The sequence below is a fragment of the Leptodactylus fuscus genome, chromosome 3 (genome assembly GCF_031893055.1).
Source record: "Leptodactylus fuscus isolate aLepFus1 chromosome 3, aLepFus1.hap2, whole genome shotgun sequence".
Classification (NCBI taxonomy): domain Eukaryota; kingdom Metazoa; phylum Chordata; class Amphibia; order Anura; family Leptodactylidae; genus Leptodactylus; species Leptodactylus fuscus.
The window spans coordinates 166218299-166243474 of NC_134267.1; positions in this window are offsets into that span (position 1 = coordinate 166218299).

Consider the following 25176-nt stretch of genomic DNA (forward strand, 5'->3'; position numbering starts at 1 on the left):
TAGCTCACCATTAGAGCCAAACCAAAACAAAAGCATAAATCATACATCGCTTCATAGGCTCATTTCTTAAAGGAAGTTTATAGTTTTGCTTAGATTAAATATTTAGCTTGCAAATTCTTTAAAAGGTGGGGATACACTGCGACTGCAGAAAAAAAACTACGAGAAGGGCAGAAAAAGCAAATAGGGATGACACAGTTTTGTTTAAAAAATAAGAGACCATGTACCATGTACATGGTTATGTTACTGCATGGCCACGTTATTTATATCAGAGGCTCAGTCAGGAGCTTCCATAACATGTTCTGTCTAGAGATGAGCGAGTACTCTTCGGATCAGCCGATCCGAACAGCACGCTCGCATAGAAATGAATGGACATAGCCGGCACGTGGGGGGTTAAGCGGCCGGCCGCCGTCAAAGCGGAAGTACCAGGTGCATCCAATCATTTCTATGGAGCGTACTATTCAGATTGGCTGATCCAAACAGTACTCGCTCATCTCTAGTTCTGTCCAAAATCCTGGAGAAAAATCCAGCAAAATGAGGAACACCAGACAAAGAGATCTGTTGGGTTCCATTGGTGCCTATATTTAAACATATCCATCCACAGCTTACATTGCATTCTTATGATCCTATGATAGAATAGAAAAACAAAATGTTTTCTATACTCTCTACGGTATTTTTACAAAGGTACACACACATAAACCTTTGTATCTGTGAAAAAACAGCCATGTTACATACAGAAAGCACTAAGGCAGGGGTGCTCACACTATTTCAGCATGCAAGCTACTTATAAAATGACCAAGTCAAAAGATATACTACCCACTTCTTGTGGGGGGGGGGGGCTGTGGGGGGGGCCTGGGCCGCAGCATTGTCAGATTGACATTGGATCCCGGAGAGGTGAGTAACACTGTTTATTATGTTCTTTCACCTCCCCTGGGGCTCCAATTATTATACGAATATAATAATAGCGGTAGTGGGATTGCAGACTGGCCCGGACTTATTCACTACTTCCCGCTGCGTCCTATAGTACAAGGGGAAGCGAGAGCGGCAGTGAACAGGTCAGGGGAGATTGGTAAATAGGCCACTACCTTCTGGGAATACTCCAGCAGGTAGCGGCCTATTATAAAACAAACATAAAGTTCTCATACTCACCAACCTTGATGCTGCTGCTGCTCCCGCTGCCGCATCCTTTTCTCCTGGCAGACATCTGCGTATCAGCATAGGCGGCGTGATGACACCGGCTACGCTGAAACGTAGACTTCTCAACCAGCGCAAGGAGAGCGGCAGCTCTCCTGCACTGGTTCAAACAAAAAAAAAGTAAAAAAATAAAATAAAAAATGTCACGCAATCGACCCATACTTCCTTTGCGATCGACCGGTAGATCGCGATCAACGTATTGGGCACCACTGCACTAGGGTATGTTCACATTTATGTTTTGTTATTATTATGCAACTGCTTTTTCAATACAACAGTTAACAAACCCACACATATTATGCATATACATTTTTCATTGCAATATTGTTGTATGCATTTGGTCATTAGTGTGAGAAACTGTCCCACTGAGTAAACATAAGTTATAGTGTAAATCTAGCAATATATACTATATGTACAGTATATTGTGAGAAGGTGACAGGCAGAGTGCTGGAGTCCAGATATATCAGCCCCAGGTTTCTGACATAGGTGTGGTCCAGGGCGGATCTGGAGTAGGCCTCAGCCCTGGTGTAGATCCTGGGCTCATTACTGGGCCAGAAAAGGCTGCAGCTCTTGTATTCCAGTACAGTTTCATGAGGTGAAAGGAGGTGTCTGGTTCTGTCCTGTAACCCTGAGTGCGGTGAAACAATATTACGTTTGTTTTGTTCGTGTGGGTGGAAGTAAACCACACGTATAGTTAGGTTATCCATTCTGTTTAGTTAGTCGCTCAGACGAGCAGGTATTCATTTAGTTTTTGCCTGAAGTGAAGGCTGTATTTTGTTATATATATTTCAAGTAGACAACCTCCTGCCCTATACATACAGTTCCTGGGCTATGGACACAATACAGTACCTGGATCTCTTGCTATTTTACTGAGCTGGACTAAACAAGGCCAGACACATTAGATTTTGGTGTTACAATGACCCTCTAATGTGTATGATGGTGTCCCAAATCTCCCAATGATATCAGAGAGATGGAAGGATATATTGTTGTTATGGGATATAAGTCACCACTAGCATTGTCTGGGAGCAGCCTACTGTCTCCCCCTATTAAAAACACATGCACACTCGGTCAAGCTGATGCGTATGTACAGAGGGAAAGAATTGAATAACTGTTGAATGAACTGTAGACTATAACCAGCGTTACATCATTACAGGATCCTTTGGGGATCAGTAGATTTGTTCATGTTATAAGGTTGCAACATTATATATGCCAGAAAGAAGCCTACAGTATCTGACAAATGTAAAACCAAGAACAAGTGTCACATAACATCAGCCATGTGATGTACCCTGGCCATGGTACAGGCATGTAGCATCTTACCATATATTGTATAACATTAAAGCATTACTTGCTAAGCGGCTTAATATAGAAATGGAAGGACTATTTACTTACCTTACTCATTATGCAAATCTGTACTGATACCATAACAACCAATCAGCAATTAGCTTATATAAATTACTTAATGAAAACAAACGTCTTGTTCTATAGCTTAAGTGTAGATTTGCATATTTGAACAGTATTACTAAATCAACTCTAAGTTAATGAATTTATACAAAGAACCCAAAGGACAGGCAATAAAGATGAAGTGAAGAACTATCTACCCCAAGATATTCTAGCCGTGTGAATTTGTCTAAATAGAAAAGTATATAATGACAAGTATGAAGATGCACATGGGAGCAGGAAAGACCGGAGGTAGAACACACAGAAGAAGGCTGAAAGGGAAATAAAGGAGACCGCAGATACTTTTATTGTTTACGGTGAATATAATTCTTCAGTGACAACACTTGTAATTTGCCAGAACTAAATTACAGATGATGAGATATGAAGCGAAATTGAGGCCACTTGAGATTTTTTTTTTTTTTAACCAGTTTTGGAGTTTATGATTCTAAACAATAGCAGAAATGTATCGCTGGCTCTAAATAGGTAAAACGTAAAAATATGGATAGATATTTTTTTTAATATATTAAAATATTTCAGGATAGAAGAAAGAGCAAAAGCTAGGCTGTTAAAGTAGATCACAGAATAATATCCACAATGATGCACTGAACAGTCATGTTCACACATGACATAATTCATAATTGCTATAGATTTGTAATGCGGATACTAGACAGATCAGGATGAACCTACAGATGCAGAGTCAGGAATGAAGCCAAAGGTCAATATATTGCAAAAATGTAAAAAAGCAGGACAAGCCAGCAGTAACCCTAGCTGGAACTAGCAAGGCTATAGACCATAGCTCTGATGTCATGGTGAGGAAGGGCAGATATAAATAGATGGGGTTGCTTTGGACTGTCTGAGTCGGTCCACAGCTGTTAGGCCTTCAAGTTGCAGGGAAGAATGGATGCCCTTCCAGTGCGCAGGCGCAGCTGCATCAGCAACAGTAAGACATGCACAGCAGCATGGAGAGGTGGGAACCGCACAGTATGAAGCAAAGATAACCAGGCATCTGATGGAAGAGACAGTACACCAGCAAGCTCATACCTCCAGGTTGATTCCATCCATGTTTTCCAGCCTATATTTACTAGTTTTTTAAAAAACTTTTTACAATGAAAAACAAATAATAAATGTTCAATAATGTTCAACAATATGATAAATACAATGTAATACAAATGAGAAGTATAGTGGATGAATTACCTGGTAATACCAATGGAAAGTATCATGCAAAATTAAACAATAAACAAAATGAAATTAAAAACAGAACATTAGAGACCATCTGTATCATTACAGCCGACTACCACTCAAACAGCTATAAAAAGAGCTAGAAAAAGAGAAATTAATGATAATACATATATTAAAGGGACTGTAAGATACGTGTACACCATAAGGACGATAAAACATGTCAGTTAAGCCGCATGGGTTAGTTTAAGTGCTAGTTTTTATCTTGTCCATGCCACAGATGTGTCACCAGGGGAGGGTGAGTGACAAGGGGTTTTATGTGAGGAGCCTGGGCCATCCCCCGTGTCGTTTTCTTAACTCCCACGCCCCCTATTGGCCCGTCAAAATATTTTTTATTTTTTTTTTAAATGTAGATTGTGAGCCCCACAGAGAGCTCACAATGTACATTTTTCCCTATCAGTATGTCTTTTTTTTGGAATATGGGATGGAAATCCATGCAAACATGGGGAGAACATACAAACTCCTTGCAGATGGTTTTTTGCCCTTGGCGGGATTTGAACACCAGGACTCCAGTGCTGCAAGGCTGCAGTGCTAACCACTGAGCCACCGTGTGGCCCCTTGGCCTGTCAAAATATTATCACTTTAAGTGCTTACCTGCCCATGCATTATAGTAAATCCTTATCATGATGGGCCTCCGCCTTCTGCACTGCTACGTGCCCTACCTTTCCTATTTTCCTATTTTGTGGTCCTTCCTTCCATTGAAATATTCGGATAGCACCCTGACCAAAGCCACGGTTGTGTGCAAGGGGCCTTACTCAGGAAGGAGGTCTTTAGAACACCTACTTTCCCCCTCCATCTAGTGTTTGCACTTTTTCTTCCCGGTTTCTGTATGTTGATCCAACCAACAGTTCTGACAGAACACACAAATTATGGGGGGGAGGCAGAGCAGCGATGGCATACATAGTGTTATAAAGACCCTCCTGGCCAAGTAGAGAAAGGCTGGGCAATTCCTTTATGTCCCAGATTATGGAAGGAGGACAATGCCACAATGATTCGTTATCCTTGATGAAGAAAAGACTAACTATTAGGGTTGAGCGATCGTGTTTGGAAAAGATTGGATTCCGATCGGCGATCGAGAAAATTTCACGATCGCCATCGGAATTCCGAACACGATCTTTTTATGTGGGATCGAGATCGGTGATTTTTCCCACAATGCATTGCTTAGCCTTCACACTGAGTATACGATGCATATTCAGTGTGAAGGCTCCGCTGCAGTTCCATAGGAATTAATGGAAGCAGCCGACACACAGCCTTAACCCCCTGCGCGCCGGCTGCCTCCATTCATTCGAATGGAAGGCTAAACTAAATCTCTAGCAGCTACTTACCTCTAGAGATGGCTGCTCCAGTGCCCTCCTTCTTCTTGCCTCGCTGCCCCGCCTCCCAGGTTAGTGTTTAAAGCGCTAGGTAGGCGGGGCTTGTGGCTTAGAGTGTGGGCGGGTACAGGGCAGGGAGACGTGACGTTTACCCTCCCAGTACCCTCCCACACTCTCCTAACCCGCCCACACTCTTCTAACCTGGCAGGGAGGGAGCAGCGAAGGAAGAAAAGCAGCGTGGAGCAGCAGCGAGGCGAAGAATGAAGGCATGGGGCACAGGACCAGCCATCTCTGGAGGTAAGTGGACACCAGGGGGTAGGATTGTTTTTAAAATCGATCTCCGATTAATAAAAAAATCCCATTGATTTGCATTGGGATCAGAATTGGGATCGAGATCGGGTTCGAATGAAAAATGATCGGAAATCGGATTTTAAAATCGATCCTGAAAAGTCAAGATCGGCTCAACCCTACTAACTATAACTCTGATTCCATAGATATAGCTAAAACATTTTTAGATCGTACACTTTGCTCTTTTTTAATCTATTCCCAGAGTGAATGGAGCTGGTCAATTTCATCAGTCAAGTGAGCAGGACTTGGTCAAGACAGGTTTTTATTTCTGAACAAAAACAGTGCATGTTTTTTTTCATAAGGTGACATTTGATGCAATAAAAACTCTGATATGCCAGAAAGCAGGGGCATAACTTGAAATTCCTGGGTCCCAATGAAAAATTCTGTGGCATATAGAACAGTAATATAATTTATATAGCAGAGGAATCTTTAGGGCACTATAGGGTCCATGTCCTGGTAGTGCATACTACTGATCCACCCCGTATAGCTATGCCAATACATAAAAGACTAGAAACAGAAGAATATAAACAGGGAAGCCCTAAATCACATCACTTACCACGCTGTGCCTTTAATAGGAAACTTGTTTTCATCTTCATGCACGGTATTATCTATCAGCCCAGGTATGGGATCCTTTGACCCCCATGTGCTTACATTTGAGACTTCACATGTCACAAGAAGAGCAATCCAAAGCAATAAAGTGTTCTCATTCAATCATCACCAACAGGCAGCCACAGAAACAGAAAACCGCAGAAAAGCAGGTTAACAGAAAACACTTTCTGGGGATTATTTCTGCAATTTACTTAATAACAAAGCTAAACATTCAAAGAGCAGCTTACTTTTGTCTAAAAATACAGAGTTAAATCTGTAAACATGAAGGGAAATAAGAGCAGAACAAAACGCTTGGTTGTAAGAAGTACAGAAATGTTGCTGTTATTGCTACATTAAAGCAATCAGATTTTATCCAAGTTACTCTGAAATTATATTAAAAAGCTCTCCAGTGATTTCTTTTTTTGTCACAAATGTGACTTCTCGGAGACTAATATTTTATTCTAGTTTAGTGTAATTGCTATTTTTCCTGCTCCATTTGTGTGTGTATACAAATAAATATTACAAGGAAATGTGAAGCATGCGGTGGACCAGAGCTCGTATTCATAACTCAGAACACTTACATAAACATGCAACAAAAGTTCCAATAAACAGATGAACCGCTTTGGGGTATAATGGTTACCGTTAGAGATGAGAGAGTAGTTAAATCCTCGATATTCGATATTCGTTTCGAGTAGCCCCTCAATATTCGACTACTTGAATCGAATATCAAATCCTATTATACTCTATGGGGGGGGGGAAATGCTCGTTTCAGGTGTAGGCAGCATTCAATCAAATTGAACTTACCAAGTCCATGAGTGAGGGTCGGGCTGGATTATCCGAGAAGTCTTCTTGCAGCGTCCCCGCGGCATCTTCCGGCTCTGAATTCACTCTGCCAGGCATCGGGCCTGGGCAGAGCCGACTGCGCATGCCCGCACTACAAGAAAATGGCCACTTACAGTCAAAGCGGCCATTTTCTTGTAGCGCAGGCATGCGCAGTCGGCTCTGCCCAGGCCCAATGCCTGGCAGAGTGAATTCAGAGCCAGAAGATGCCGCGGGGACGCTGCGCGGAGAAGACTTCTAAAGGTAGGAGAAGAACCAGCATTGATTGGCCAACTGTATAGCATTCGGCCAATCAATGCTGGTTCTGCATCAAATTTTTCCATTCGAATAGTGAGTGGTACTCGATCTAGTACGAGTATTTCGAATACCATAGTACTCGATCGAATACTACTCACTCATCTCTAGTTACCGTGTTTCGTGTTATACTATTTTGAACATTCCTTGGCTAAGGTTTATTGTTGTGGTTATGACTATACATGGGGCATCTTTGGTGCAATGAGGAACATTTTTTGGTATATCTTGGTGCATTTAGTTTAGGTAAAAAAATTTCACCTGCTAGACATGTAGGTGTGGATTATCAGAAAAAGAGAATATGACTTAAATACACCACGATACTTAAAAATGTGCCAAAATTTGTTCTACACTTACAGCTCAAAGTGAGCCAACAAAAAGGTTGTGTAAACCTAGATTAGACAATCTAAAGATATACCACCACTGCAATAAATTTGCCTATTTAAGATTGCAGAGTCAAACTATTAGTGAATCTGGGTCCTTGTCTTTTCCCGGACTTGGAACCACATCCTGCCAGAGACAAGTGTGATCTGGGGTCCATGAAACTGGCTAGAAAATCTAGCCAATAAGTTAGGACATTTCATTGGTAAAATGTATTGCTGAAAAATTGTGTTACTGAAGAACATGCACCAATTGGATGTATAATGGGGCTCCACTGCAGTAGAGGTGAATTCCACCTGTGCTGTTCTGCCATATACCTCTCTCAGGACCAGTATTTATTTGGATACCAGGTTGAGGAAGCGCCACTTCACATTTTATATGTCTACTTACTAAACAGGACCCTGAAAAAACCTGGTTTCTGCAACAAAAATGAGTATTCTGCTGTTGGATAAATATCAGGAATCCAATATTTAAAGGGTTAGCCCAGTTCCTTTTTATGGATGACCTATCCTCAGCGTAGGTCATTATTAAAAGATCACATCACAACACCCAGGACCCCTCCTGATCAGCTGTTTGAAGAGTCCACACTACACATGATAGTGCCACAATCCTTTCAGTGTTTACACTCCCTCACTATTTATATTGTACAATATTCACATCTATTGCAGAGGCACTACTGCTATCAATGAAATGAGTCACTGTGCTCACAGGAGTGCTGTAGCCAGCAGGGGTCCTGATGTGAGACCACATCTGATATTTTATTGATGACCTATCATGATAAATAAAACAGAAATGGAATAATCCTTTAAATGCCTTAAAATGAATTTCCAAATAAAAACGGAATTTAAAAATAAATAAAAATGTATCAGGCTGTATAGCATTTAGTACTTTGTACTTGATGACAGATCATCTTTAACTTTTTAATATAATTTTAATGCTCTTCAGAGCATTTATAGCTTAATTTTGGTCAAAATCCCCAGCATAGACATAAATTTGCATTTAACACTCTGGTTACTTTCAGCTGCCCTTAAATGAAGATAAGAAGCTATCTGCATATGGCAATTTCACCCGGTGAGACATTGTAGATTGAAAATAGGGAAGAATTTACAATATCATAAAGGAAATTTTGAAAGTCATTTGGCGCTAAATTTATGAAATGTTGCACAATGTTAAAGAAATCTGACCCATCTATGCCCTATGATATAATTCAACTTCCTATGCCTCCTCCTTACTGAAAAAAGGTTAGGACTAGAGATGAGCGAGTAGTACTTGATCTAGTAGGTGTTTGATCGAATACTACGGTATTCGAAATACTCGTACTCGATCGAGTACTACTAGCTGTTTGAAGTTAAGATTCGATGCAGAACCAGCGTTGATTGGCAGAATGCTATACTTTGCCAATCAACGCTCGTTCTTCTCTTACCTTTAGAAGTCTTCTCCCTGCGCATTGTCCCCGCGGCGTCTTCCGGCTCTGCATTCACTCTGCTTAGGCTTTGGGCCTAGGCAGAGCCGACTGTGCATGTCCGTTTGTAGTGCGGGCATGCGCAGTCGGCTCTGCCCAGGCCCGATGCCTAGCAGAGGGAATTCAAGGCCGGAAGAGGACGTGGGGACGCTGCACAGGGAGAAGAATCCAGCCCGACCCTCACTCATAGACTTGGTAAGTAGAATTTGATCGAATGTTGCCTACCCCTGAAACGAGCATTTCCCACCATAGACTATAATGGGGTTCAAAACCCGTTCGAACAGTCGAACAGTGTGCGGCTGTTCGAATCGGATTTCGAACCCCGAACATTTTAGTGTTCGCTCACCTCCAGTTAGGACAAATTTAGCAATTTTTCTATAGACAGCTAGACAGGTTAACCACACCTACTTCCCTACCTACACATTGAGCAGAAAGTAGAAGTATAAGAGCTTCCAATAGATATTACCCATTCTTTTTGTACTTCTTATCTGGTATTGTTATTGTGTATTAGACTGTATAGAATAGGTCTTTATTCTTTTGTATGTGATAGGTCTTGATTTTGTGTTTTATATTTGTATTATAGTGACTTTGTAAAAGGCCAGTAACCGGCAGAAACATCAAGACATTCAGTCGCGGCAATCATCGCTGTTAACACTGTTTCACTGTAAACATCATAAGGGCCTGGTTCACCAGTAACCAAAAGGAGCATGCAGTAGTATTTTTTCATGTATATACCTGGGCTAGCACCCCGACTACATGCCTTCAACATGATTGGAGTCTAAAGTGCAGCACCATATTTTTTTTTATGTCCCATACTTTTATGGCACAGAGCTTTAAGTGTACATTGAGTGTAATGTTATAGTACGTCACAGAGTGTTACGGGGCTGCCCCTGGCAATACTATGTTTCTTGCTGTAACTCTCAAAACTGTACCTATTGCATGTCCTTACTACTATTACCCCAATACTATGCCTGCGGCACCCCATCCATGTGTCAGCTATCTTGTTTCGTATACAGTGCACTGTGTACTGTACATATTGTCCAACAGTATTATGCCTGTGGTATATTATACAGTGTCTCTTCTTCCATCCTTAAGTTGGAAGCATGCTTCAGAGTGATTTGTGAGATCACTCGGCTACAAGCCGCAGGCAACATTTCATTGTGATATCTGTGAACATCCTGTGATACCTGTGTAATATTAGTTTTTGAAGCATTATTGATTTCTAATGCCCTATTTAGTATTAATGTAGACATACATAATGCAAGTACATATTTATGTCATAAATTATACTTCCCTGCTCCATAGATGACTTTCCCGGCGAATACTCTGCCTTGCACAAAACCAAAGTCTCAGCATAAATTCATGCAAGTTATTGATTCCAAGAGAAAACCTTGATACAGGTCTGATTCATTGTACGTCTTTGATGTCTTGTACTTTGATTCCTGACACAAGCCGGAATCTCTAATGACCATACATAATTTAAGTTTTCTACTGGTAAACCCAACAGTCTTTGAGCCTCATAGGAAATGTGTAAGTAACAAGACCAAGATCTTGTAAATATTACCACAGATGATAGGTCATGGTATCCCTATAATATTAGACATGAGTGCTGAAATACGCACGCTTTTAACCATTATTGCACATAAATGTTTGATTTCTGCAGCAATGTACTTATAGCACTTGTGAAAAAATGTTATTTTGTGTATAGGTTATCTACAAGCTTGATTTTAACACTTGAGTACATAACTTAATAGTAGAGATGAGCGAGTAGTATTCGATCGAGTAGGTATTCGATCGAATACTACGGTATTCGAAATACTCGTACTCGATCAAGTACCACTCGCTATTCGAATGGAAAAGTTCGATGCAGAACCAGCATTGATTGGCCAAATGCTATACAGTCGGCCAATCAACGCTGATTCTTCTCCTACCTTTAGAAGTCTTCTCCGTGCAGCTTCCCCGCGGCGTCTTCCGGCTTCGAATTCACTCTGCCAGGCATCGGGCCTGGGCAGAGCCGACTGCGCATGCCTGCGCTACAAGATATGGCCGCTTTGACTGTAAGCAGCCATTTTCTTGTAGTGCGGGCATGCGCAGTCAGCTCTGCCCAGGCCCGATGCCTGGCAGAGTGAATTCAGAGCCGGAAGATGCCGCGGGGACGCTGCACGGAGAAGACTTCTCAGAGGATCCAGCCCGACCCTCACTCGTGGACTTGGTAAGTATATTTTGATTGAACGTTGCCTACCCCTGAAACGATCATTTTCCCCCCATAGACTATAATAGGGTTTCGATATTGAATATTCGAATATTGAGAGGCTACTCGAAACGAATATCGAATCTCAAACATTTTACTGTTCGCTCATCTCTACTTAATAGTTCAGCCACTTCATAAACAGGGCCATAGAAAGAGGTAGAAAACCAAAAGCTTAAACAACAATGCTCTTCGCTGCACAACAAATGGCGATACCATTGATAAAACATGACTGTCTTGATATGTTATGTCAGTTCTCCAGCAATTGTGAAGAGTTCCATGTCTTCTGTGCAGTTTGTGTATCCTTATTATTAGGAATAGGTTTTAGCTGACAAATAACTACCACTTACATCCTTTGTGCACTGTATTTATAGGTTATTGTTTCCTTCCATGTTTGACTGGGATTAGTTGTTCATAGTGTTTAGAAATATTGAAAATGGGTTAGCAAAGGCTTAAAGAGGACCTGTCACCATGTTTGAATAGCACAATGATATCATCTGATAAGTTCTGGCACACTGAGCATTGTGGTGTTTTGCTTTCAAATCAGTTCAGCAATTCCAAATATATAATCTCTTATAGGGTTTATGCAAATGAGGGTATGCTAGCCAAGTGGGCGGTAACACTGTAGGACATACAACACAAAGAGTCCCCTACCCCCAGGGAAACCAAAATGGTACAGCCTGCTAGGCTATTATACCCTAATTTGGCTTGATATATCTTGAAATAGTTGAACGAAAAACTCCAAAAAGCTCTCGGTAACAGTGCCAGAGGATGTATGACATTGGGCTTTTCAGACCTGATAACAGGTCCTCTTTAAATGCATAGTGATAATACTGTGATACAAGCCATTGTCATAGTCACATATGTTGCTTCAAGAGTCAGGACTATCATATACTTACACTTATGAAGTTAAAATCAAGTGGTTTGGTGAATATTGATCAAATTTGTTTGACCACCTTCAATTTCAAGACTCCTTGTTGAAACAGACCAATGTGAATGGCAACAATCTTTGCACAGTTCAGTGGAATATACAGTATTGCTATTTGGCCATCGTGGCATGTCCGCATGGCGGTTTTTACCGCAAAGAGGGCATAGGATTCGCTAGAATCCCATCCACTTTGCCCTTACTGTAAAATGGAGCAATTTTTCCCACAGCGTTTCTGTCCCGTCATGCTCTGACCATAAAGTGTTATGCACATGAGGGAGTGGGCGCACTGAGAGTGGTCAGTTTATGCTGTTTATCACTGTAATGCGCTCTGAAATGTGGTGGCCGCAGTTGAATATGCTTGGGGAAGGTGATAGACTTCTATTATCTGTGGACATGTCCTTGTTTTCCTAATTTTACTGGATAGTATAGTTCACTATGCTAGACTTTTCTGGTTATACAAAACAGTCGCAATCTGATGGAAAAGACCAAACATAAGCATGGAGCCAAAAAAGAAAGGAAAGAAAAATGTGTATACTGTGTCTTTATTTATGGTACGTAACATTGTGCCCTAAAAACATATAAAGAGCTAAAAATATATGTCAGCGCTTGACTATCATAAAGGATTACCTGCTAGATGCGAAGATATCTCGGTGTCAGGTTCACTAAGTAACCACATCCCACCTGATTGCATCTATATATATATATATATATATATATATATATATATATATATATATATAGCATTAACGATGCTATACACCAGGAATAGCAGAATTGCACTCAAATTAGCACATTCTCAGCCCAAAAATGGCAATGTGTTGGGCTCTGCTCAAAACTCAAATCCTAGGTGTATATAAAACCCATAAAGCGTGTGTCATTGTCAAACCTGACAATGTATCAAAACTGGTACAGAGAGGGTAGCGCTACCCATTGGAATATACTGGATAGGATTAGATTAGTGTCCACTAGTAGGTTAACATGGGATGTCATTGAGGTGCATCCATGCTGAGGAAAATGATTGCAGCACTCCGTCAGGAAAAACACCTCTGTATAGCCCAATACGTTTGTCTCCACCAGCTAATAAAAGCACATTGAGGCTAACTACAGTAACATTGAATAACAATGGTCTATTTGCCCCCCCCCCCTCTTATTAATTGGTACCCTATCTGAGCATTCCTATACTGAGAGTTCCCTACGCGTTTCGCTGCTCTAATCCCCGGCTCATCAGGGGTTAAGTATAGATAGGTATTGAGACACTGGATAGAGTGATAATCCAGACAGCAGGTGGCCACCGTCTAGTGCCACCGACCTGCCATCTGGTCCGGTACAACATTGACATAAGCATGGACCAGAGTTTAAATGGTATTTTTTGTATTTATTATAAAATTAGAATACATTTTGGTGCATGCAATGATAAAAAGCTTCAACACATATATTCTTATATAATCAGCTGAAATGATACTCCGTTTACTGGTGAAATTAAAAAAGAAAAAAGTACAACTACAACATTTCTTTGAGACAACCTACAAATGCAGAGTAAAATGTAAGAATAAAATCAGATACATTTCATAAAGTGGCATGTTGACTTTTGGTCACTTTCTGCTGAACACTCACCCCTACGGAAAATCAAGTGAAACACAGACGGAATAATCACAATTCAAAGAAATATCATATCATTACATTTAGACCATATAACATTATCTTTTAAAAGCCATTTTCAAAGTAAAGCAGAAAGAACAATGATTCGTTGGGGCTTGAACTTTCCTTCAGCTTGCCTGACAGATAATAAACTAGTGAATGAAGTGAGATAAAATAGTCTGTAGAAAGTCTACCTTAAAGGATAGTAATTATGATAGCAATAACTCTCTCTGTGTCCTTACACAGATCAAAAGCAAAAACATTTGTGATGAGGTTATTTCATGTGATACAAAAAGATTTTTGCAACAAGGAAATAATAAGCATGTCTCCTTGAAAATGTCTCTGCTTAACAATACAGACCTAACAAAGACATCAAATTAATAACTATGTCAATGTTTGATATTAGCATGAAATAAATAACTTGCTATAGTACGCCGCAAAATATTGTATAGAACACAAAGACGCGTGAAGGACTTAGCACTCATAGTATAATAGCAGGTGCTTGTTCATTGGCATACATGTGTATAGTACACATCAATAAAAAGTATCCACAGTATCGAAAACGTGCTGTAATAGTGAATTTATTAACACAGATAAGAAAGGCGAATCAAAAGTGGTAGGAGGGCATTGTCGTTTGGATATAGAAAACTAGTTAACTAAATGTGGGTAAGGAGAGACATCAGTATTAAAGAGAAATAATCTGAATAATGATGAGTTAGGCTACGGGGGCGTTCACAGTACCGCTGCTGTCTGCCCTTTGGCTTCTGTACTAAACCCCGGGGAAACTGGACTGGGATGTCTTGTTGGTGGACAGCTTTAAAACTATTCATTTAATCGCCGATGTCAGTATGCAGCCTCTCTGCTTGGAAACCGTTTTTTTGTTTTTTTTTGCATGGACATAAAGTCCTGCATGTAAAAGTTTGTGTCTGTGAAAAAAAAAAAAAAAAACAGTTTCCAGCTAGAAAGGGCACATACGAACACCGGTGATTAGCTTTAAAAACCCATACAAATGAATGGGTTTTAAAGCTGACCGCTGGCAAGCCATCCCCTGTCCAGTTTCCCCGGGTTTTAAGATGGAAACCATGGGCCCGACAGCAGCGGTAGTGTGAATGCTTGCTTAGACCACATGGTTGATATTTGTTTTTTAGATGTTTTAAAAATTATTATTATTAAGTCCTATGAATTATGTTTCTATTTTAGATCTGATTTTGAAAAAGTAGCATGATAAAAACCTAAAAGGCTGCGCTAAAGCTCCAACAGAGGTTGTGTGGCTGAATACTAGATTTACTTACTATCCATTTTTGGAAATAGGCATTATAAAGAAAATGTTGAACTGGAAATACAGTAGAGCTAAATGTACTATTTAACCTAATTAAATTTTAAGATTTTAGTTGGAAACAATCTTTATATTTATATATCTTATTTCATTAATATATATATATATATATATATATATATATATATATATATATATATATTTTAGCCTTCGCCCGCAACTTCATCTGCGTTTTATTGGTAACAATGACCTGCCTATATTCAGCAAATTGCTACTGTCGATGGTTTGCCGTTCTGGCATTTTGGCAGATCTTTTCTGAACTTGTTCCTCACACCATGCTTGTGATTGTTCCAGCATCTCTGCAGCTTGCTGGGAAGCCATATAATGAGCGTTTTGTTGGCGTCAATGATCCGCATGCTAAGGCGTTTTAACAGGTCTCAAGCTGGCCTGCTGCTGAACCTGTTCCTCTCACCTTGCCTGTGATTGTTCCAGCATCTTAGCAGCTCACTGGTAGGCCATATAATGTGTGGTGTTGGTGTCGATAATCCCCCTTAGCTCCACTTGAGGAGAACTCTGTGACTTCTGACTACCTTCATAGCTGTCGTTGTTTTACATTTTTGCAACAAATTAGATTTACTTTTTCCAGGCATGTTTAAAAGTAGAAAACTGCTCATTTGGATTGAAGGTGTATCCAGTGTGCCAGCATGCTGCAAGAGCAGTGTAATATATATATATATATATATATATATATATATATATATATATATATATATATATATTTATTATTATATTATAATCCATTTATATATTTTACAGTATAAAATATTTCTTTATTAACCTCCATTTATAATAATATACAACAAAGTCATGAATGTTAAAGCTGAGTACTTGGTAAAGCATTTTGAGATCATGGAAGGCCAGTACAGCTCCATAGAGTCTAGCAAGTCTCTGAGTAACTATTACAATCAAGAAAAGCTTAAATAAGAGATAATGTTTTGCATCCATTTTACAAGCTTAAATGTTCTCATTTGCACCATTGAGTCTGAAGTCTTTATACCCATGTAGGGCAATAAGAGGTTCTGTATTACTTCAATAAACTTCAGCTCTACAATTATTGACAAAATGGGAAACTCTTGGGTTATTTCCAAATTTAATATGTTAAAAAAATTGGAATAAAAAACATTGTTAATTGTGTTAAATCGATAAAAGAAATATTGCTAGCGTTATGCTGCAATACTTAGTTTCTCGCAAACTGCACTCTATGGAATTTTTAAAATGGGAATCCACTAAATACCCAGCAGTTATATATGCAAAGTGTGATGTAGTATTATAACACAATGAACAGAATAGAAGTAAAGCTTACTGCTGCAGAATACTAAGGAATACGTGTATATATAGAATTCCATGTGTAAAAAGACATTCTTAAAGGTCATGGACATTTCTGTACTACAAAAATACTTTTTTTTTTCTTTTTTTAACATAGGTTAGTGGTTAGCTTATGAAAAGTTGCATTACACTTCAAACTACATTCTTTATTCCTTCTTTTAGTTCACGTTACACCTTGCTCATAGATTCAGTTACATTCATAGGCTGCATGCTTGGCTACTTTTGGAACTTCCATAAAAGTGAAGGAAGAAACTTGTGGACGTGCAGACCCCCTCCATTCGCTTGGGGCAGTAAATGGGCCCCTATTCTTGATATAGATGCAGGTCACAAAGGTAAGCATCTATCAGGTATCTATGATATATTCTGTTGATATAGCTTCAGTGGGGAAAAAAGTATTTAGTCAGCCACCAATTGTGCAAGTTCTCCCACTTAAAAATATGAGGTTGACCTGTAATTGACATCAACTATGAGAGACAAAATGAGAAAACACATACAGAAAATCACATTGTCTGATTTGGAAATAATTTGTTTGCTAATTATGGTGGAAAATAAGTATTTTTTTTTTTTTTTTATTCAAGCTGTTTTATTAGAATTTTTTCATTTTTACAGCAAATATAACACACAGATATGCTTTGGGAAGCCAACATAGATAAGGCCTACATTGATAACACTAAACAAAGATAGAGAAATACAATGTGATAGGGCAAAAGAGCAATAACATATGGTGGTACTATAAACCCAAATGGTCGTGTCACCGAGTCTAATCAACAGGTATGTATGATTAGAAACATTGGAAATAAACAGACAGAAGTCATTAAGATGAGAAAATCAGTGGGTATAGAAGAACCGGTAGACTCAGACTAAGGGATTCTCTCCAGAGTCAGTTGTTTAAATATTCTCGACTGTCTTTGGAGTACGGCTTCTTGTACAAGAGAGAGGGAGGTGAGAGAAGGGGTTGCGTAAGGGGAAGCGACAATAGTGTAACCCGAAAAAAAGTAGCCGCAACTATAATATGGGCAGAATGAAGAAACAGGGGAGGGGAGAGGAAAGGAAGGAAGGAGAAGGCGTATGGAAGAGAGGGGGGGAGGGGGGCAGGAAGAGTGGGGGGGAGGTGTAGGAGTGGGGGGGGGAATGGGGGAGCAGGGGAAGAGAGAGAGGTGAAGCAGAAAATCAAGAGGAAGCAAAGTGGTGGGATGAGGGAAGAAAGCAAAAAGACGAGGGGGTATATTAGTAAAGGGAAGATAATCAGGGACATGGGGAGAAGAGCTGAGTGGGGTTGCAAAGAGGCAGAGCAGCAAACCGCCATCTGCAGATCCAGGCAAGGGGTGGAGGGATGAGGTGATAAGGGAGCCAGAAGCGAGTACTGAGAGTCTAGATACTTAAGCAAAGGTGTCCAAGTCTTCAGGTAGGAGTCATAGTTCCTTCGTGATTTGTGCAGTAGCGCTTCAAAACGTGAGATTTCTCGTACTTTTTCCCACCAGAGTGATATGGGAGGGGAGGATACCTGTAGCCAGAATCTAGGTATTAGGGATTTAGCAGCCAAGAGAAGGAAGTTGGCCAAGATGTCTTTATGCGGTTTGAAAGAGGGGGAGGGGAGTGAGAGAAAGATTGTTGGGGGCGACAGAGTAATCTGCCGTTTGAGAATATTTCTCATGTGGTTTTGGATGGATATCCAATAGTCTTTGATCAGGGGGCAAGTCCACCAGATGTAGAGATATGTGCCGGATTCTGATTTGTATCGCCAGCATATATCAGAGGGGGACAGTTTTTTCTGGAACAGCCAATCGGGCGTACGGTACCGTCGTGACAAGAGTTTAAATTGGCACTCTTGAAGGCGGATACATGGTGAAGGGCCATGGGATTGTCTAAGGGTACACTGTACTTCCTCCTCGGTGAGAGAGATGCCCAGGTCAATCTCCCAGCTGGTGAGGAAGGTCGGTTTAGAGGAGCTAAGTGGGGTGACGTAACGATGCAGGATAATCAAGGTTTTCCTCAGCATTTTCGTTTTGGAGAGAAGGGCCTTTTCAAACAGGGTGGGAGATGTACGAACTCTCATGACGGAGTTAAATTTATTAATGAGAGAACGAACACGCTCTAGTAGCAAGAAGGAGAGTTTCTTTTCGGAAAGGTGAGATGCACATTTTTCCCAGGATAAGGTTTGTTCGTTCGAGACAATATCCGCCAACGTTATGTCCATCAGGAGCGTCCAGAGACTGTCATCTTCTGTAATATCCAACTTCAGGATGTTGGGTAGCAGACCTACAGGAAGTAATGGAGAAGGGGATGGAGCTAGCGACTGAGACAGAGTCCTCCACGTTTCGATCGCGCCGCGCAAGATGAGGGAACTATGCGCAGCAGTCTGGGGCCTAGTCGGTGGGATCCATAAAGTGGCTAAGGTTGTTCTGTTCGACTCTAGGGTCATGGGTTGCAGTGGGAAGAGGAGGTTAGACCACCATCCTAGTTGGATGGCGGCGTAATAACGAGAAAGGTCGGGAAGACTGATGCCTCCCGCAGATTTAGGTTTCGTGAGAAGGGACCAGGATAGCCTTGGTGTCTTCCCTCTCCAAATGAATCTAGTAAAAAGGCGCTGAAGCGTCGCAAAAAACTGTATGGGGATGTGGATTGGGAGCATGAACATCTTATAAAGGATTTTGGGGACTATATAGGTTTGGATTAGGTTTTTCCTCCCAAACCATGATAGGGGAGGTGAGCGTAATCTTTAAAATCCTTTTCTATCTCTTGGAGAAGGGGCGGAAAGTTTAGGCGGTACAGATTGTCTAATTTGGTCGCTAAATATATGCCAAGGTATTTAATGGACGAGGAAGCCCAGTGATAGGGGGTGGTGGTTTGTAATTCTGATTTGAGACGGGGAGAAAGATTAAAAGCCAAAACCTCAGATTTTGTCAGGTTCGCCTTGTAGCGAGAAAGGACGCCAAATCTGAGCAAGAGGGAAAATAAGTATTTGGTCAATAACAAAAGTTCATCTCAATACTTTGTTATATATCCTTTGTTGGCAATGACAGAGGTCAAACGTTTTCTGTAAGTCTTCACAAGGTTGGCACACACTGTTGTTGGTATGTTGGCCCATTCCTCCATGCAGATCTCCTCTAGAGCAGTGATGTTTTAGGGCTGTCGCTGGGCAACACGGACTTTCAATTCCCTCCGAAGGTTTTCTATAGGGTTGAGATCTAGAGACTGGCTAGGCCACACCAGGACCTTGAAATGCTTTTTACGAAGCCACTCCTTCATTGCCCTGGTGGTGTGCTTGGGATCATTGTCATGCTGAAAAACCTAGCCACGTTTCATCTTCAATACCCTTGCTGATTGAAGACTAAACTTGTAATGGAACCGGAAGTGAAATTATTATACTCTGTGATTTCTTCAAACCCTTCGATCTCTTTATGTAATAGGTGAAGGACTGAGGCTCACAAAAATAAAAACATTTGGGCCTTCTAGTGACGTCTGATGCTTTGTCTCTGCCTCTTCATGGCGTTCGTCGCTCTACAGTGATGTCATGTGCCCAGTCCTGCTGAGAACCAATCACAGTCCTCATAGGTAACATGTGCACACCAAATGTCATGAAGTTATGGCAGTCATTTTAGTCTGAGACAAATACCAAGTAGTTTTTTTTTTTTTTTGTTGAGTTGCAAACCGATTCGCCAGTCTCTAGTATTGACTAATGTAATATTGGTGACCTAAGATCTCCTTTATCATGGTTGACATTAGTTGCTCCAGTAACACAAGTCTCTCTCTCTCTCTCTCTCTCTCTCTCTCTCTCTATCTATATATATATATATATATATATATATATATATATATATATATAGAGAGAGAGAGAGAGAGAGAGAGAGAGAAAGAGAGAGAGAGAGAGAGAGGGCATAAACATAATATTTTTGCTTTTTTTTGTCTTAAAAAGAATTGTATCCTTGTATTATAATACTTTAAGCTACAAATACTCACTTTATGTAAGACTATAAAAATGTGTATTTATTCTTAAAATATTTTTATATTAAACTATTAATTCAAAAGAAGCAGTTGCAAATCTTGGAGGATGGTACAGAAATTCCACCCTGACTCTAAACAGCAGTCAGAATAAACCCCCGGACCAATTATCTATCATGTAATGGATAAGGCTGATGAAATCAACATTGTTAATAGAACTTACCTAATTGCTTCAGAGAAAGATTCCAAATCTTGTTTCTTGGTTATAATTGAAGTCTGTATAAAAAAAAAAAGTATAAAGAAACTGTATGGAGAAAGCGAATACTCTAGGTAGTAGAATTAAATTGCTTTGGACGGTTACCCTTTATGATTTGCATCAAATAGCATTAATGTATTAGTTGCAAAGCTTTTGCCAATGATACAACCCCTGGTGGAAAGGACTGCTTAATATTGCTTTATGCTGGTGATTTATTACACCAATACAAATAATCATCAAACTATCATTAGAGAGAATGCATGTATTGTACGCTTAAAATTAATAATAATAGCTTTTCTATGATAGCTACTTGACCATGAAATCTCTTTCAAGCTACAATGGATGATACATTCTCTGTAGTATATACACTATACTGCAATTTGTCAATAAGCTAGTACAAGAGAGCCACAGTTAAAAAATACCGTAATATTCCAAAGACAGAGAGTCAGAGTGCTACCAATTAGTTCATTAAGAAAAGACAAGCATTGCCATTAGCTTGCTCCACTTGGCTAGACCTCTATGAAAATGAGTATCTTGAAGATTCATTGTAACGTTTTAGGTTTTTTTATGATATGAGATTCGTGTGGTTACTGTGAACTAAATAATAACAGATATATATCCCCAAGACTCCCATAGAACCACAGGAAAGGAGAACTATTTTATTGATCAACATTTTTTATAGAAACTACAAAGCTGAACTCAATAGCAGTCTTCTGATAAGGTTGGATGTATCGGGAGTAAAGCCAGAATGAATATATCCTTATTTGTGTACTTTGCAAGTTTATGTATAAACTTTATTTGAAAGCCATTTCCAAAAACTTTATATCATGTCCAGTTGGTGAAGGTTTATAGATGTTATTCAAAGCAAAGAATGGGGGGGGGACACTTTTATCTGAAACAAGAGTAGATCTGCAGTGTATTAAATCTCTGGCCAAGGAGGAACACAAAAATAAAGTTACAAAGAAAGTGTAAAGAGGACAGTTCTTTTGATGTGCCTGTTTTGGTAAATCATATAAGAGTCACTGAGGGCAATACAACCACTATGCAGACAAAAATTCACTGAAATGTGGATTCTAATAAATATAAATGAAACTTAAAAGGAGTCTATCATTCGATATACCCTTTTTAACTAAATACATTCATTTTTTTCGGGTTACGCTAATGAAGCTCACTGCATGTACCCTCCTGGCCCCTTTCTTTCACACCCCTCTCTATGCAAATGACAGCTCCTCATAATCCTCTTCGCAGCAAGTGTCTCAACGTGCGTAATGCACAGGTGCAGTATGCTCATGTGGTAATAAGCAGCTCAGTATATCCTTAGAACTACACAGGTAGCTCGCTGAGATACTTGCTGCAGGTGAAGCAGTGATGAAGATTAGGACTAGGACTAGGAGCTGTCCTTTGCATAAAGAGGGGAGTGAAAGAGAGGGCAAGGGGGTGGCATGCAGGTTATGACACTGCTGTGCTCGGAGCACAGGTGGAATGGCCCCTGTACACCATGAGCTTAATTAGCATAAATAAAATAAAAAAAAAATAGTTAAAAAATGGCTGGGAGCAAGGAAAAAATAAAGGTAGGGCTAGAATAGTATTCATCATGATTCAATAGATTCAATATTACACCATGTGTTTAGTTAGAAAAAAGTATATCGAATGATAGACTCCCTTTAACTTTTAATAGTATATATGTAAAAAAACTGCAGCTCAGAATGTGGAACACTGTAAAAATGTTCTAAGATGGATATTCTGATATAGTACTCCAGTCAGGGTTGTGTAACATCTCTCTCTGGAGCCAAATATCATGCCATTCTTATAATATAGATAATCAGAACTTATTCAAATCACCCCCTTTCCCTAGAACACATATAAAAGTAGTTAAAAACTGTGAAACATATATATGTTATACATTATGTACAATATACATTTCCCGAAAATGGTAGAACTAAAAAGTACACCCGGCCCCGCAAAAAAAGACGCCCTATGCATCCCCGTACACTTGCGTATAAAAAAGTTACGGCCGTCAGAATATGGCGACTTTTAGAAAAAAAATTTTTTAACACAGTTTTGGAATTTTTTTTAGGGGTCAAAATGTAAATAAAACCATATAAATTTGGTATCCCTGGAACCATACCGAAACACAGAATATAGGGGACATGTCATTTTGGCTGCTCAGTGAACGCCGTAAAACCAAAGCCCGTAAGAAAGTCGCAGAAATGCATTTTTTCTTCAAATCCACCCCATTCTGAATTTTTTTCCTGCTTCCCAGTACATTATATAGAATAATTAATGGTAGCATCATGAACAAAAATTTGTCCCGCAAAAATTAAGACCTCATATGGCTCTGGGAGCGGAGAAATAAAAAAGTTATGGGGTTTTGAAGGAGGGGAGGCAAAAACGAAAAACGAAAATCAAAAAATGCCATCGGCGGGAAGGGGTTAATGTTATACCTTTTGAAGATCATTTTATCTACATCTTGCTTAGCTGTTCACAATAACAGTTATTTTGACCAGGGATGTCCAATCTTTTGCATGCCGCTGTAGATTACCTTCCGTAACTGCTCCCCAGCTCCGCTCTTAATCTTTGATTGACAGCTCTTTCTCTGGGAGAACTGGGCAGCAGTTAGAAGAAGCAATCCACAGCAAAGAACAAACTTGGAACGCAACAAGGTACTGGGATAACTTTGATTACAATTTTCCTGCTGATGGTCTCCCTTTACCCTGCTCCAAAAAGTAAAATAAAATGATTAAATTATATTGTGAGAATGACAGGTGACATGTGAGAATATAAGCATACAGTAATTCTATATTTCATGCAGTATGTGACCAACACTGCTAAACTTTCACTGTCTTAGGGCTTGTTCACATGGTGGAAAAGTTTTCCGTCGTGTGTTTTTTTGTCGTGGCATCCCGCTCCTGATTAGGCCTGAATGAATGGGCCTAAACAGGAGCGTGTCTCGAGCCGTGGACGCCATGGCTGGCTCAGCTGCAGAATCCACGGCAAGATAGGGCATGTCACTTCTTTTTTCCGCTACTAGCTAGCATAAAATAAAGCGAGTGTCTCCCATTAAAGTCAATGGGAGCCATTTTTGCAAGCGGATTTTGAGGCGGATTCCACGTCAAAATCCGCCTGCAAAAAACTCCATGTGAACATACCCTTACAGTAACTTTGCTTATCGTCCAAAAAAAATGTTGATTGGTTTTAAAAAAGGCGATTCCATTGCCATCCGTTGCCATGGCTAGATTCCCCCACTTCGCAAGCTTACATGCCAGTTGTGCCAATAAGACAGTGTCCTAACCATCATTACTGTCATATCATCTTTAACATTTCCTGTTTGAATGAATGATTTTTATTAGCTCCATAAAACAGTTTTATTCATTTTTAATAAACCTAGAAATAAATGATCTCTAAATAAGTAAGTTTCTACTGACAGCCATCCTGTACTGCTTCTACATTGTAATTTGCACTGCCGCAGCCCAGAGCCAGAGTAATGACCTAGTTGATATTTATAAGTGTAATATGCTCTAATGATAAAAATTCAGAAAATACAATGCATGCAGCTTTTGATCATGTATCCATCTGTCTAGTGTTACCCTTGTGATTAATATTACAGTAGATTATGCTCCCTGTGGTCCAAGGCCTGCATTTTTATAAGAATTTCCAACTTTCCTTCCGCGGACAGATTTAAATTTGTTTCTGTACTGCTATCCAGGGATTTTCTATATATGACAATGTGATAACCCAGAAGACTCATTACAAGCAAACTTTTTCTACCAAAATCTGCTATGGTGTAAGTCAAATCCTTTAGGCTGCAAACGTAAGGTGCTATATGCATATTGTTAAGTAGGTTCAGAAAATAAAAAATAAAATTAAGATTGATTTCTCATCAATAGTGTTCCAACACTTACAGGGCCCTTTCTGGTCACGTCTTCCTGGTCCGTTATTACACAAGAAACACCAACACAGACAGTCCCCAGCATATACAATGATAATAGTGCAAACAGTCTTGGACTGCTACTCCAAAGTACCAGAGGATCCTGATTTGGGCACAGGCTCTATGATGGTGAACCTATGACATGCATGTCAAAGGTGACATGCCAAGACATTTTGGGTGACACACATCATCAGCTACTTATTGTGTTTTTGCAATAAGCAGCCAGTGATAATTTTTACTCATCTATCCACGCTCTGCGCTGCCTCTTCTAGGCGGCGCTACATTTACGTCACAATGTTGAAGAACACCAGGACATTACGTACAGTTATAGCACACCTTGGATGGGACAAAGCACCCAAATTAAGCTAGTTTTTTTTTTATGAATTTTGGCACAACCAAGCTCAAAAGGTTAGCCATCACTGCCCTAAGACAATAATAATCCTGCAGAATTTATTTCCTGTGGTTGGAATCTTAAAATAATTTTATCTAG